Below are 15,575 nucleotides of genomic sequence, written 5' to 3' on the forward strand. Positions count from 1 at the left end.
ATCCAGGGGTCCATATTTGCCCAACTCTCTATTTTGTATTGCTTATAGGAGTTATGAGATTGATCACTGTTCGTTATCTTCACCTTTCACTAGTAGCAATAACAAACATCGTGTTATCAAATTTGGGGTTCGAATCCTGAAGTGGATGCTTTTGGTAGTGCTTGTAAGTATCTTTCCAAAGAATGTATTTGAGTGTCTTTTGTGATGTATTTTGCAGTATACATACATTTTTACAAATAAGTCGCGAACAACTTTATAAATTTGCAGAAAGCAAGGTTAATCAGGGACATTTCATTTCGGTGTCTAACGGGCAAAGAAAAGAAGTATCCATTTAGATTCACCGTAAAATGGAATTCCCTATTCAAAACAAGTGTCCGACTTCTATCTACAGACAAATAAAAGCAAACTCTACAGCTACGCAATCTTAATCTGCAACCTTACAGCTCAACATATAGTCAATGCTGCATTAGTGCAATCTACAGTTACACAATCTTAATCTGCAACCTTACAGCTCAACATAGAGTAAATGTTGCATTAGTACAACCGATCAAAAAAGCCGACATCATGTTTTGCTTTGAAATCTTTACAGATGCATATATAAACATATACCTTAGAGTGTTTGAGACTCTACACAATTAAGAGATTATTATATCAACATTTCCTAAAGAAAGTTCGGGTATATTGGTGGTCCGTCCGTGCGTCCGTCTGTCACACATTGTTATTCCTCAGATTCCACTTTTATCTTAAGCAGTAACCAAATGTGTAAAAAAAAAAAAAAAAAAAAAAAAAAAAAAAAAAAAAAAAAAAGGACATCTTTTGGAAACCCCCTGGTTCCCAGAACTCTATTTACATATTATGCAGTAACCAAATAATCTTTTATGAGATGATTGGTAATGTCCATTATATGTACAATAAATTTTTGGAGTTTTCTTTTTCAGATTGAAAGGCAAATGGGGTGGAAAAAACGACAAACAAAAACCTGGCGTTCAGTACATTGTGTCATGTGAAAGAATTAATTTGTTTTAAGGGTTGGAATTTCAACCCTCTTTATTGAAAACGTACCGGAAACATGCTTGTTTGATACGAAATATTCAATCACTGTTTCATCTAAATGTAAAGATTTTACCTTGTAAAGTTTATTAATTACAGGATGCAGTTGATATTTTACTTCAGTGTCTTTTGGGGATATATTTGCTATTTGAAACAGAAATAAAATGGTGAAAGTGAAGCTAAGACACACAGAAAGTGTAAAAGGTCCTTTGAAAATATCCCTTGCTACTTCGGTTTAAACAATCGAAAAAAAATCTAGCATGATGGACACGAGTTACGCCCCTTATCAATTTTTGGCTTTCTTGATGTGAGATTAAAATAAGTTTTCTTGGTTACTAGTACATGTTTATTTTCTGTTCGCAAAACCATAATGAAAATCAAATATATTTCGTTGGAATTAAAGATATTCAACTTTAAATCAAAGCAGTTCCTTATTTTGCCCTATAATATCTCTTGCAAATTTTCGCTCTAGATTTATAGAGACGTCACCAGCTGTAGGTGATGTGCCACAAATTCTGACCTATGCTTGACACTCGCGGTCCTCGCAGTGAGGATTTTCATCGTGCCAACGCTTACTATGACACACCAACCTTCTTTATAAAATTCATATTCAAAAGACACGCGATTTTCACTGCTAATGCCGGACGCTTGGCGAAGAACCAGTCAGTACCTACTACTGATATGTTAATTGTCTGATGTTCGACGCGGCGTCCGGATCGAGACCTTCTGGATGCAAAATGAACATCCAAACTAGTCTGGTTCCCGAGCCCTTTCAATGTTCAAAGTTTTTTGAACACAGGAAGGTCTCGGGAACCAGACTAACGGTTACTATATAACCGGTAAATGATATGCAATGAATGAAGGGAAGTTGTAATTATATACAGAGAAGTTTAGAATTGGATGTAGGTAATTACAAAACCTTTGACATTGTGAGGAGAGGGCACTTTATTTTATACAGTAGTAATGAGTGTGCGTAATTTGAACTGATGAAATGAAACTAAGGTGTTGAAGTTGAAGGTATTTCTCACCCCCCCCCCCCCCCCCCCGCGATAAGATTTTAAAAGTTTATGGGGGAAACATTTTAGGTTTTTCTGTTTTCCCGTTTTATTATTTTTGTCCCTCCCCCAACTCCCCTACGATTTTAGATCATTGTCTAGCCGAGTAATTCAGTAAATTAGCACATCGACTGCTGAACTTTAGATCACGATTTCAGGTCCAGCAGGGATTTTTATTAATTTTTTTCAGATTGCTTTTTACGAAAACTACATTTTTTGACTAAATAAAATTTTGAAAGTTTTCAATTTCAAAATATTGTTGCACATATCCTTCACATTTCGTCTATATCAAATGTCTCAGCTTTAGCGTTCCTCCTTCACAGTCTTAGTCCGAAATATCTGACATCTTTATGTTCCTTAGTTAATACGCCAAGTAGCCTTTGCTTGTTACTTGATAAAGGCAGTGAAAACAGGACAGTGATGTGAATTGAAAAAAATGTCATTTATTTTGAAAATGACGAAGTTATATAACAGAATAGCTAGTGGGGGTCAGAATGAGTCGAAAACAAAAAATACAAGCACATATGTATCAGATAGGTATGTTTATGCAATCTGACCCCCTACAACACATAATGAAATATCGAAATAGAACTGCCTGCAATCAAATAAGGTGGATTTTACAAATAAAATAGGCAAGCTCACACATATTAAAGTAGCATAACAAAGGAGGAGGGTGGATGGTGGGTATCAAATTAATTTTCTTTGTGTACACAAATACTTGAGCAGTCTTTGCACTCCAAGCAAACAAAAAGGAATAACCAAAGGGTCCTATGACGGCTCGCTGGGATTGGTCATCCAGGCTAAGTACGGGGCCCTAAAAAAAACATTACATCATCTTAAGTTTGCCTGATCGGGAATTCCCACCCAAGACAGCAACGATAAGAAACATACCAAAATGGGGCATCCCCCCCCCCCCTCCAAAAGGGGAGGGGACTCAAACAAAAACATTTCCATACCCAACATCCATCAAACGTGAAAAAAACAAATTTAACATGTTATGCAAAACATATTTACCATATTTTACTTATCCAAAATATATACAGTAGAACATACACAATTAATAACACGTTACATAAAAGTCATTATCTACCATAATTACCTATTCCTGGCTTTTTTAAAAAAATGATTTTGATATTTACTGTGTTTTCCTGGCACGGTAAATATCAAAATCATAAAAAAGCCAGGAAAACGTCAGATATTTCGGACTATCACAGCCTTAGAGTTTTAAATGGCGGTGGTGTAGCTATTCATATATTTCTACCGTTTCAGTAACATGGATTTCATAGCGAATACATTCTAGAATGTACGGATGAGAATTTAACCCAAAATCTCAAAGAATATACAGAAAGAAAACCTCAAAGGATATACAGGAAGAAAATCTCCGAGATTTGATGATAACATAGTCATACAAAAGGCGTCCGTGTTGTGTCTGACGAGCTAGATAAATGTACAGACCACGCCATATACAGTCAGTATACCGTAACCCAAGACAGAGATAAACACCAAACTAATCAAGTCATGTAACTCATTCAATTCTCTCTCATGCTTTGTTTTCAGTAGAGAATATTTAAGTAAAATAAAGGTGAGCACTTTTTAATGGATGCTTTTGTTTAAAAGTTGAACAGAGTTGTATGTATATATTAAATAATCTAAACCTTATATAATCCATCATCATCATCATCTTCATCATCCATGTGACAAAACATATCTACTCGTGTAAAATATGGAATCCGGATAGGGTCATGTTGCTTACCATTCCGTTACTTGAAGTCGATGACACGTCTCAGTGGTACGATAGTACCATATAGATGAAACAATGGCAGAATACTTTATTCCACCATTGCTTCATCGTGATATTTCCGCATCGTCATCGAGCCATCATTATCGCACTATCGACCTACAAGTCGATATTAGCATAGCGCGAAACTGAATAACATGACCCTATGGGGATTCCACACGAATATGATTTTTAAAAAAACAACAATTAGGTATGATATCCCTAGGAAGAGTTGTGACCACAACCTCAAAGAGGTTTGCTAACATTGATAACAGTACTTATCTAAATATTTGTATATCACACAGGGATCGGTTATCAGTTACCAGTATCTCCAAATTAAAACAAACAGCACAAGAAAGGGGTACACAGATATATTTGTAGTTCGAAAATGATGAACATCAAATTTTATCTGTGCCATCGAGAAATTAAAACTACGGAGGTCAAATCCATGTTAAAATTTTTCGGATTAAACCATGAGAAAATATTTTATCCCAACTCAGTCACCGTTCTTTCTCCTTCACATTAAGGTTACTGATCACATGAATCATAACATATAGGCAAGACAGGCGCTAGACGTCGTTGAAAATTCAGTTGACAATACACTAAACAATAAATGCCATTCTAAACAATTGCTTTTCTTCCTAAATGAATCTGAGGTTGTTGACCCTGTCTTTGGCCTGTGCGGTCCAGTCTTTTGCTAGGGCGGTCCAGTCGACTGGAGAGCGCAGCAATGATTATGAATAAAACAGCTATAGTGAGGACCGCCACCGTGGCCACCACCACTGCCGTCTCCTTCTCCAGAGCCGTCTTCAGCGTAGAGGTTGTACTCGTAGTTTGAGAATTAGAACTATCCGTCTTAAGGGCGCCTGGTTTCGTTGTTAAAGAAGTTGTTTTAGAGGTTGCCGTCGTAGTTGAAGAAGGTGCTTTAGAGGTTATCGTCGTAGTTGAAGAAGAACTAGTATTATATGAAGTCGGTTGTTCAGAGACAGGTGACGTAGTTTCTGTTTCACTTGTGTTTGCATCCAATGTACTACCAGTGTATGTCGTTGATGTTGGCCGAGGACTGCTTGACAGCGATGTTGATACTATTGTGGTGTTGTTTTCTGTTGTTGGGTCATTTGTCACATTTGTTGTAGTTGATGTTGTGCAAGTGGCGCCCACAACAAAATGTAAAATCAACATATACCGCAAAGGACTCATTTCTTTCGTTGTGGTATACCGACAAAATACTACATGTATAATGAATCAAGAGTGGTTATATATCCCCCGTGTTTAAAACACATTCCACAAGAAATACAGGTACTCCTTTCTTTTTCACAACCAAAAATGCAATACCATAAAGTACAAGGGGCCCACAATGGGAGATTTATGATATTAAATAGCAAATCTTGGAGGATGGAAGGAAGATTTAGTGAATTTCACAGTATTTTTCGTTGACAAGTTATGCATTTTTCATTTGACTGGGGCAGATATATTGGAAAAATATTTTTTTAGACGAGAGATGACGACAATATAGCCCAGCGTGGCCCCGTAATATCGCTTATCATAGCGAGATAAAACACACCGGCATATTACAGCACGTGAACGAGGAAGTTCGCAGTAATCAAATAAAATCAATACTGTACCATATATCTCTGTTGTATTTTAAATCTTTGTAGATTACTTCACAGCACAACATTGTCAAACAAAGTAGTGATGATAACGTTTATCAACGTATGAACACACACATAAAATGTTTAGACTTTTGATCAAAGTTTGAATTTTAATTATTTTACGACGATTAACCGACAAGTTTTATATAAATCTTTGGTTATTCCAATGCATTGCAAATATAGCTTAGCCTTAGTCAAAGGGGCATTATCTGTAATTTTGTCACCAAAAATTCAATTCAATGAAAATTGTTCTATGTTATATATCTCAGTAATAACAACAGTATTTAATTATTTCAAACATTTTTTTTTTACCTCAAAGCAGGCACATGAATATACAATTTTGGTGATTAAATAAATATTGGCATGCAAGCCATATAATTCTTCCTTATATATTTCTTTACACTAAAAGCGGTTATCTAACGTAGTTTTATTAGGGTTCTCTTGTTTTTGTACAAAATAAATGGTTTCATAAGTCATTAATATATATTTCTACGCCATTGAGATATAATGGGGAAAAAAGGTTACTATCACTTTCACAGCTAATTACCACCCCTTTTAGTGATAAAACTGGCAGTGCACAAAAGACAACTTGTGAATCATTTCAAGGTATAAGCATGTATTTTGTGTTCCACCCTCATGTGACTTATCAATATCATTGGTTGAAAGTGGAAAAAACTGTATTAATTTCCACTCAATATAGTTTGATTTAATTAATAATCAAAGAAAATGTATATGTAGCCACCTTTTTTAAGATGTCACTGAGAAGTGTAGGTGAACATCAGAAAAGCACACATTTTTATAAAACAGAATAAAAATAGAGACATGTAGAACCTTGTTAAAATGACAAATATTCAATGTCAACAATTTAGAAAAATGCTATTTTATAAATATGTATCAATTAACTATGGATATTAGGAAATTCATTGTATAATAGACACGCAGTCGAGGAGATACTGTACCAGCATAGGAGTTATTGCCCTTGTCAACATTTTTATTATAAATAAATAATTATTTACGGAAAATATAAACTTTTCCACAATCAATAGTTTACCAATTTTTTTTTTATTTTATCCATTGAATAATATTTCTTTAAAAGCTATATTTCTCTCATGTGCAATTCTAATTTGATAAAGATTTTGCAAAAACCTATGACATCACATAAGGATCGATCTACCTTAAGTAGAATATAAGTGTATCATATCATATCATACCAAATACAATTTTCTTGCAGTGTCCTATTAAATGTATAATTTACTAGCTACTAGCATTTACATGTACAACATTGACAATTGAGATATTTATGTAAGATTCGGAGCATTTCTAAACTAATGTAACGTGTTTCATGGTGCTGTTCAAAGGATATTCTATGTCCATGGTAGTAGAAATGACATTCTTACTAGCTAGTGGGTTAACCCTTTTGCGCCATTGGAGAGAGAGAGAGAGAGCATTACACTTTCGTGAAAATTCCTGTACTGGTGTATATTCCCATGTAAAGCATTAAGTCCATTTTGTGGCCCTGCTCTGGGGAATACAAGCACTTCTTTCTGTTAATTGTAGAAGACAATTTCTCCTCCGACTGTCCCTATACACTTTGAAAAACGATGCTGCGTGTTTGCGTACTATTCTAAATCTTTCCAAAATAATCACTCAGCGATAAGAATTACACCGTTTTTGCAATTGGCGGCTGCCATATATACATTAAGTGGCGGTCGTCAGTTAATTTATATGGCGACCGCCAGATAAGTGGCGGCCGCCAGTTAAATTAAGTTGCGGGCGCCACATAACTTAAGTGGCGGCTGCCAGTTAAATAAATATTAATTCTATACCCTGGCACCTATCGGCTTCCGTAAAAACATAACGTCAAGCGTAAACATTTCCTTACACATTTCATAAAGCGAATAAGAGGCACATAGGCCATATTACTCACCTGAGCCTTACCGTTGTTCAGCTGTTGCGATTTTTTAAATATTTGTTTTCAATCTTTATTTTGACCCATATTGTGGCCCCGACCTAGCCAAAAAAGTTATGGCGTAAGCAAACATCAACTCACACAAAATAAATAATTTACAAATACAAGCTATCACTGGGTTGAACGATAACTGATTTGTTTCATACCATTTATTAGGCCGTTCTTTACATACTGGTTTTGACTAGGGATTACTCCGTTTGCCTGAACCGGTCGTGGTAGCTCAGTGATAAAGTGTTCGCTTCGTAACCGAGAGGTCGTGAGTTTGTTTTTTTTTAATGACAAATTTATTGAGATCCATGTCACAAATAAGTGTACAAATGCATACACATACATACATTAACGCAAGAGCGAGATAGAAAAATAGAAAAAAGAGGAGTGGGGAGAGAAAATTTTAAGACTGATGGGGATAGACAGAGAGGGGTGGTGAGAGAGAGAGAGAGAGAGAGAGAGAGAGAGAGAGAGAGAGAGAGAGAGAGAGAGAGAGAGAGAGAGAGAGAGAGAGAGTAATATGGTGTTATTTGATACAAGATACAGGTATGGTAAAATCAATCATAACTAGGTTGTGTTGATATAAAAAAGCAAGATCGAAATTTAATGTAAAATATAGATAATGATAAGTGTATTTGCCAATCAAAGTCTGTTCAAGAGAAAAAAAACCCACGTATTCGACTGTTTTATAAATTCATCATATTTACAATGTTGAGTTGCAGCCTATACTTAAGTGTAGTTATATGTGTTTTTAAAAGATCAATCAGCAGTTCCTGGGTTGATAGGCTTTGTTGCTGAAATCTTTTTCTGTATATATACGATTTGATAATTAACAGAATAATGCTTATTTCTTTAGAACTAGTGATTCCAATAATAGAAGTTTTTTATCTAATGTAATATTGATACCTTTTGAGAGGTCGTGAGTTCGAGTCCCGCTCGTGCCATGACCGCGCCAAACCTAAAACGTTAACATAGGTACTGATTGCTCCTTCGCCGAACACTTGGCATTTAGAAGTGATAATCACGGGTCTTTCGGATATGACCTCAAAAACGGACGTCCCATGTCGCGGCAGTTGTTGGCACGTTAAAGAATCCTCACTGCTATGGTCCAGAACGCTAAGCATAGGTCTAAATTTGTGGTACTTCACCTACAGCTGGTGGCGTATCAATATGTGTGAAAAATTATCAACGGAAGTAAAACAATCAATAAATCAATACCTGATCAAGATATACATGTAGGGCTCATGGCACGTGTGACCGGTCAACAGAGGATGCTTACTCCTTCAAGACACCTGATCCCACCTCCAGTATGCCCTGGGGTCTATATTTACCCTTCTCCTAATTTTGTATTCTTTATAGGATTTAAGATTGATTTTCACTTGTTCACATGAGAATGTCTTAACACCAAAATGACTAATATGATCTTGCTGTTCTGGAGAAGTTAAAGGTCATTAGGTCATTAAACATGGTGTGAAATGAAATATCTTCCATAAGAAATCTATATACAAAATATGAAAGCTTTAACTTAGATAGTTCGGGATATATGGAATAGATAAAGTTTTCTTAAAGAATACATGTAACACTCTGAGGTCGATATCACAATGTCACATATCATAGCACCACATGAAAGGTCTTGCTATATAGAATATATATACAAAATATGAATGCGCTACTTTAAACAATTCAGGAGATATTTAATATATTAGTATGTTTTCTTAAAAGTACAATGTAGGTCAAACTCTAATGTGAAGGTCACAAGATTAGAAAAGAAGACTTTGTCACAAAGATTCAATATAAGTCAAACTCCAAGGTCAAAATCACAAGGTCAAAGATCATGTATGGGAAGTAAAGCCTTACCATAAAGAATTTAAATGCAAATTATGGAAGCTCTACGTTGAATAGTCAGGAAATTTTGAATAAGCTGAGTTTTCTTTAAAGTATAGGTCAAGTTCACAACATTAAAAACGTTGGTGCCAAAAGAAAGGTTATGTCACAAGGAATGTGCACACGAAATCCCTATCACTGATCATTCAAACGTCATGAGCAGGACAAGAGAAATCAATGTGCCCCCGACTACGGTAAATTTTACAGACAGACGGACGGTAATCAGGAAAAAATATTTAATAGCTTGTTAAAACACCTCGTAGGAAGTACTATTTTACATCGAAAGAGTGACACATTGCAAGATTTTTTTGTGATCCTCCTCGGAATAATACAAAAGTTGTTTTGTTAGCAAATAAGAGCTTTTAGAATCCAAATTTTGCTGTGAATTGATGCATGGCATGAATATCTAACAAAACATGCATAAAAGAGACTCAGATAGACGTTCTAATCATTTTAGATAAAAAATATATTTATGAAACGTTTCTTTAATATTTTTTAAACCTACGGCTAAATTCTTCAAAAGAAAAACATGTCAATATCATACAAATGCATTTTAAAAAGGAATTGAAATGAAATGACCAAAATTCCAAAATATTGCAATTTTTCAAGTTAGAACCAAACCCAATCGGAATGATAAAAAAGTTGTGATAGAGAATATACATGTTTCTTGAAGATTTTAGCCGTAGATTTAGAAAATATAAAAATATATTTATATTACAAATCGCATTTTCCTCTATGAACCAACCAATTTCAGCGCGCGACAAAATCCGTTCATATTGACTATGAACGGATTATGAACTAGCTTATAGCACGCGACTGACGGAGCGTAAATAGAAAATCTGTTACAAATGAATGCAAAATCTGTTACAAAGATCTCGCAAGTCGCATCTTTGGATTAAGATTGTAAACTTACGTGGATTATATTCCCAATCTTGCGGTCTCCTACCTCCAAAATAAATGTTTTAGTAAATGAATATAAATATAAGAAATGAACATCACCTTTGAGCTGTTCATGGTCAATATGAACGGATTTGGATTTGAGGCAAATTCTCTGTGAATCGCTAACGCGATTCACAGAATTTGCCTCAAATCCAAATCCGTTCATACTGACCATGAACAACTCAAAAGTGATGTTCATTTCTTAAATAATCGTTACAATTTTCATAGATATTTTTCAATTTAAAGAATTAGAGCATTTGCATGGGTCTTTTCTACAGGTTTTATTAGATTTTCATATCACGCATCATATGAAAGCAAAGTTTGGATTTTAAAATCTCTTATTTGCAAACAAAACACCTTTTTATCATTCCGGGAAATTTACAAACAATTCATATAAAATAATTGAAAGCTTGTATCACTCTGAATCAATGGTGAAATCATGCTTCATACGAGGTGCTTAAACGAGCCATTAAATAAATTTTTAGTGTAATGAGCCACATTAAATCGGGTACTATTTTCAACTTTGCAAATACCGTTTGGAGTACATTAATTAAATAAAGTAATTTATATGAGCAAATTGTATTCACTTGATAATTTAGCTACGACATGTTAGTTTTAGTATCATGTCAACACAAACTGTTTATCACGGATGAAAAAGCCCCTCCCCCATTTCCTTGATATGTACTAAACTTGTTTACCATCTGAAACTTGGACCAACATCTTCGCTAGCCAAGGGTTTACGATCCGCTCCGCTTTTCTGCAAACTCTTGGCAGATTTAGTGCGATTTTCGTAGCTTTGAGTGGCGCCCTCTAGCGGATGGAGAAAACAACCCTGTTTGGATTACATCATGCTTATCCAATGAAAATGCGTGTTTCAGCTACTATTTAAAAGTTGTTTAGAAATGGCTGCGCTCAGAGAGTAACGCAATGTGTAGGCGCGGATCCAGAAATATTTTCGGGGGGGGGGGGGTGGTTGTTCGAACCTTTTCACAAAATCGAACCCGTGATATAACTCATTTTTCTTATAAATCGTTATATTGTAATTTTTTTTATCTTTGCAAATTCCAGGGGGGGGGGGGGGGGGGGTCCGGACCCCCCTCTAGATCCGCGCATGATGTGGTATGCAAATCATTCAACATATTAATAATGAATTTAACTATCTCTTAATTGCATACTTGAAAAAGAAATCAGTGAATATTATTTAGAAAATAAACATGTGTTAACCCATGAAATATATGTAGTCGTTGAGTCCAAGTCTAAAAATAACCCCACGCGTGTAAGGTGAATTTCCAAATTGAGGAAAATAGCTTTGACGCAACTGTCTAAATCTGGGATAGATAGAACATAAAACAACGAATTAAAAGAGATGTTTGGTATTAAACTTATGCTACGGTACTGTAGTAAATAAAATGCACTTCCTTACACAGATACGAGTCTGAACTGCGCACGTGGCATCATTGGTTTGGATATGTATTTGATACACCGCCGAGTGACAGTTGTAGGTATTTAAATTCCTTTGTTTTGCACGTGATCTAACGTAACACGTTCTCTGATTGAGCAGTGGACTTTCCTTGCGTCCAATCATATGCTGAAAGTTGAGACTACGAAAATCGCACTAAATCTGCCAAGGGTTTGTAGAGAAGCGGAGCGGATCGTAAACCCTTGGCTAGCGAAGATGTTGGACCAAATGATCTTCAAAGAATCGAAATATATTTTGTACATGTGGCTAACCGTGCCGCTACCTACATGTACACTTATATGCTACGATAAGACTAAGAAATCCTAGATGTTCCACCAAGAGAGGCAGCCAAAAAAATAAATAAATAAATTAAAAATAAATAAATATAATAATAATGAAAATCTCCATACCGGAGAACAATTTTATGAAAAAGATCGAGCATTAACAGATGTTATATTTTCATTTTCTTATCTGCTTTTATTGAATCATACATAACCTTTCATATTTTTACAAATTCTAATATTACATCGGATCGCTGGGGAAATTACAAATACAAGTTTTACAAATTCACATGAATTTTTGTTTTTTTTGTTGGTGATTTCTCTCATTTTAGTATGCTTTTAATTTTGCATTCATTTGGGCTCAATGAATTACGAAAAATACATGTACATTGTTCACCACATTTATATGGTGTCAATTTCATCATATTTCAATTAGCAATTTATCCATTCAAAACTTGTTATATTTACTAATTTCCTTCTCAAGATCTTGGTGGTCATGATCGACCGCAACCGAAAGTCGTCTGCTTCTCCATAGTCCGGTTCGTTTGTTTTCGAATTCTCCAATGCATACGACAGCAATCACAAGCAAACCACTAAACACCAAGAGAACCAGAGTGAACACGGCCACCATTATCTCTTTCTCCTGAAAACTTTTCGAAGATCCAGTATTTGCACTTGTGGATCCAGCTTGTCCTGGAATAGTAGGAACTCCTGGTTGGTTATTTTGCGTGCTTCCTGAACTCGGTGTGGAATCCTGTGTCGAGGAATTTGCAGATTGGGTAGATGCTGACAGCACAGTATTTAGATGAATCGTCAAAAAAACAATAACAACTGCCAATTTGGTACCACTAAATCCCATTTTGAAAAGAAAAATCAATCCTTGAGTCTCTATATGGACAAGAGTTTACAAAACTAAATTCCAAGTCATTTCTCAAGACACCATTCGAGAAAAGTCCTCTTTTAATTTAAAATGTTGATCTCAAATATTTATAGACAGGTAAAGTTTATACTCTATTTACTGAGGAGTTATGAAATTTCACAAAGTGCCATAATTTATCGGCCTCCATGCTTTAATGAGGCCTAATCCCAGGGTAATAAGTGAAAAAGGAAAATATCCCAAAGTTACGTACACACAAGTTTTAAAGAAGGCGACCTTAGTTTCCTTTAGGACGTGTGTTGAAAAGAATAAAATACATTTAATATCTGGAAAATCATTTTGTTCTTTAAATCCGTGTCAGGTAATCCTCCATAATATCCTCCTGTATATCCCATGATTTTTTATGACCCGAGTAATAGTCTCGCCCTTCCAGATAAGGAGATATGGATGTACCTCTTCAGTCAACATACGTTTCGCTCCGTCCCCCAACACTGGGCAATAAATTCTGCTTAGTCGTGGGAGGTCAGCAAATACTTTTTAAATAGCATACAAAGTGTTATCTGCGGTTAGCTATTTAGATTTACGTCAAGGTTTAATTTAAAATCGTATCTATTGTTTGGGAGGTACAGGAATGCGCACAATATTACGTTCACCTCAGAGATCTCACCCGGACCCTACAAAATTGGGCACCACTGGGTGTAATGATATCCAATAGCAGATACATAAATGTCTGCCAATAGTTAATTTTGTAGATTTGACAATGAACAATGTAATAAGCTGGTGACCGCTCAGCGCTATCAAATGCAGCATCATCAATTTTCTGTAATCTCGGCCGAGTTTCGGCTCCGCGCTATCAAATGCTGCATCACCAATTTCTGTAATCTCGGCTGAGATTCGGTTTGGCTGAACTGAACAGAATTTATTTCTCATCACAATTACACAATTGTATACAATTCTTTATATAGTACATATATTTTATATAAAAGTGATGGTAACATATCACCAAATGTTTTAAGGCATGCGTGAGTATGGAGATTGGCAACATATGCAGTTTTAGATTCGAGTAGTCATTGGATCGGGGAACATGATTTATTAATATTTCTTATAAAGGAACACAATCTTATTAGAAAAGATTGCTTGTTTGAATTCATTATATTTCTAAATGTGATATTTTTGAGACGTATTTGTTTCGGTGATAAACATTGTTTTCTTACATCAATCTGCGACTCTCAATTAAACATATAGTGGAATTCATTACCAATTTCATTTAAATCACATTCATGGGCTGAATATTTGGACTGACGCCTTCACCGGAAAGTTGGTCATTTGCTCCCAATCTAACAGCAACAATGGCAATATATTAAAGGTGTATACGTTTTCTGTCTTCATTTCCATCGTGTGACCAGAAACAAGTTATTTTCATCACTTTGAGTGACATACATGTATGTAATTGCGTATGTAGGTGCTGTTCTGCATGTTGACAGACATATACAGACAGGCAGATAGAGCTCTCTCATGTGCTAGGTCGAAACGAAAACGTAGATAAAAGACTTTTAGGGTGGATCGCTACACCAAAATTTATGGCTCGCTAAAGCATCTTGTATGAAGTATGATTTGATCATCGAAAGAATGATACAAGCTCTCAATCATTTTATATGACTTTATATCTCTCTATCTATAAACAAACGTCATTTTATGCCATTTGTATGATATATCTTTTTTCAAATTTTCGTGTTTCTTGCAGATTTTAGTCGTAGACTTAAAAAATATTAACAAAACACTTTTTAAAAAAATCTTTATTCATAAAACTAGAACGTCTATCCGAGTCTTCTACGTATTAGATACTGATATTCATATCCCGCATCAAACCACAGTGAAATTTAAACTTATTTGCAAATACAACACCTTTTTTTTTATTATTTCGGAAAAACACACAAATCCTACAAAATAATTGAGAACTTGTATCATTCTTTTGATGGTGAAATCATACTTCATATGAGATGCTTTAACGAGCCCCATCCTGATCAGATTGGCAGAGGAGAGACCTGGTTGGCACTCCGTGGCCTACAGGTCGTCCACCATGTCTTCTCTTCGACCATCGGTCAGGGGAATGTGATGGGATAATGAACAAGCCATTAGATCAAATTTTGCTGTAGCAATCCACCTTGAAGTGTTAAAAGTCCCGCAACAAGACTTCGCTTTAACAACTTCGTCATAAGAGGCGACTACAAACATGCTTTGGTAAATATACTGAATTCTATAGAAAGACAAACGTATAAAAAATAGACGATGTTTAATCTGAATCTGTGAAATCTCCCAGTCCCACATAGACATAAATGTACTTTACATTGTAAATCAACGGTAATTACATTTTGCTGCTTTGTGAAGCTTGTCAATTTCTATAAAAAATAAAATGTACTAAAACATACTAAAGGCAATGTAGTTGTTCAGTGTAAATTAGGTACCGGGTAATATTATTAGTTATACAACACTATACGTTCAGAATGCAAAGAAAACTATTATGACATGATGGTATGTACAATGTATATAAACATGGTTTAAAAAGTATATATGTTATCAGTTCAAATGGCAAACAAGGACTTCAAGCAATGCAATAGTCTTTTTTTAAAAGAAATATAAATGG

The 15,575-nt window shown here is 35.2% G+C and overlaps 1 protein-coding gene across 3 annotated transcripts in view; it reads right to left on the reverse strand.

Annotated features, from left to right (window-relative positions):
• Positions 1 to 15,209: 15,209 nt before the first annotated feature.
• The window catches only part of LOC125682838 (heat shock 70 kDa protein 12A-like), a 14,291-nt gene continuing 13,925 nt past the window's right edge, over positions 15,210 to 15,575 (reverse strand). For all 3 annotated transcript variants that reach the window (XM_056153927.1, XM_056153928.1, XM_056153926.1), the window contains exon 5: positions 15,210 to 15,575. This exon is cut by the window's right edge and continues 1,219 nt beyond it. The gene's annotated coding sequence lies outside the window, so the exon portion shown is untranslated.

The sequence above is a fragment of the Ostrea edulis genome, chromosome 2 (assembly GCF_947568905.1).
Source record: "Ostrea edulis chromosome 2, xbOstEdul1.1, whole genome shotgun sequence".
Taxonomy (NCBI): domain Eukaryota; kingdom Metazoa; phylum Mollusca; class Bivalvia; order Ostreida; family Ostreidae; genus Ostrea; species Ostrea edulis.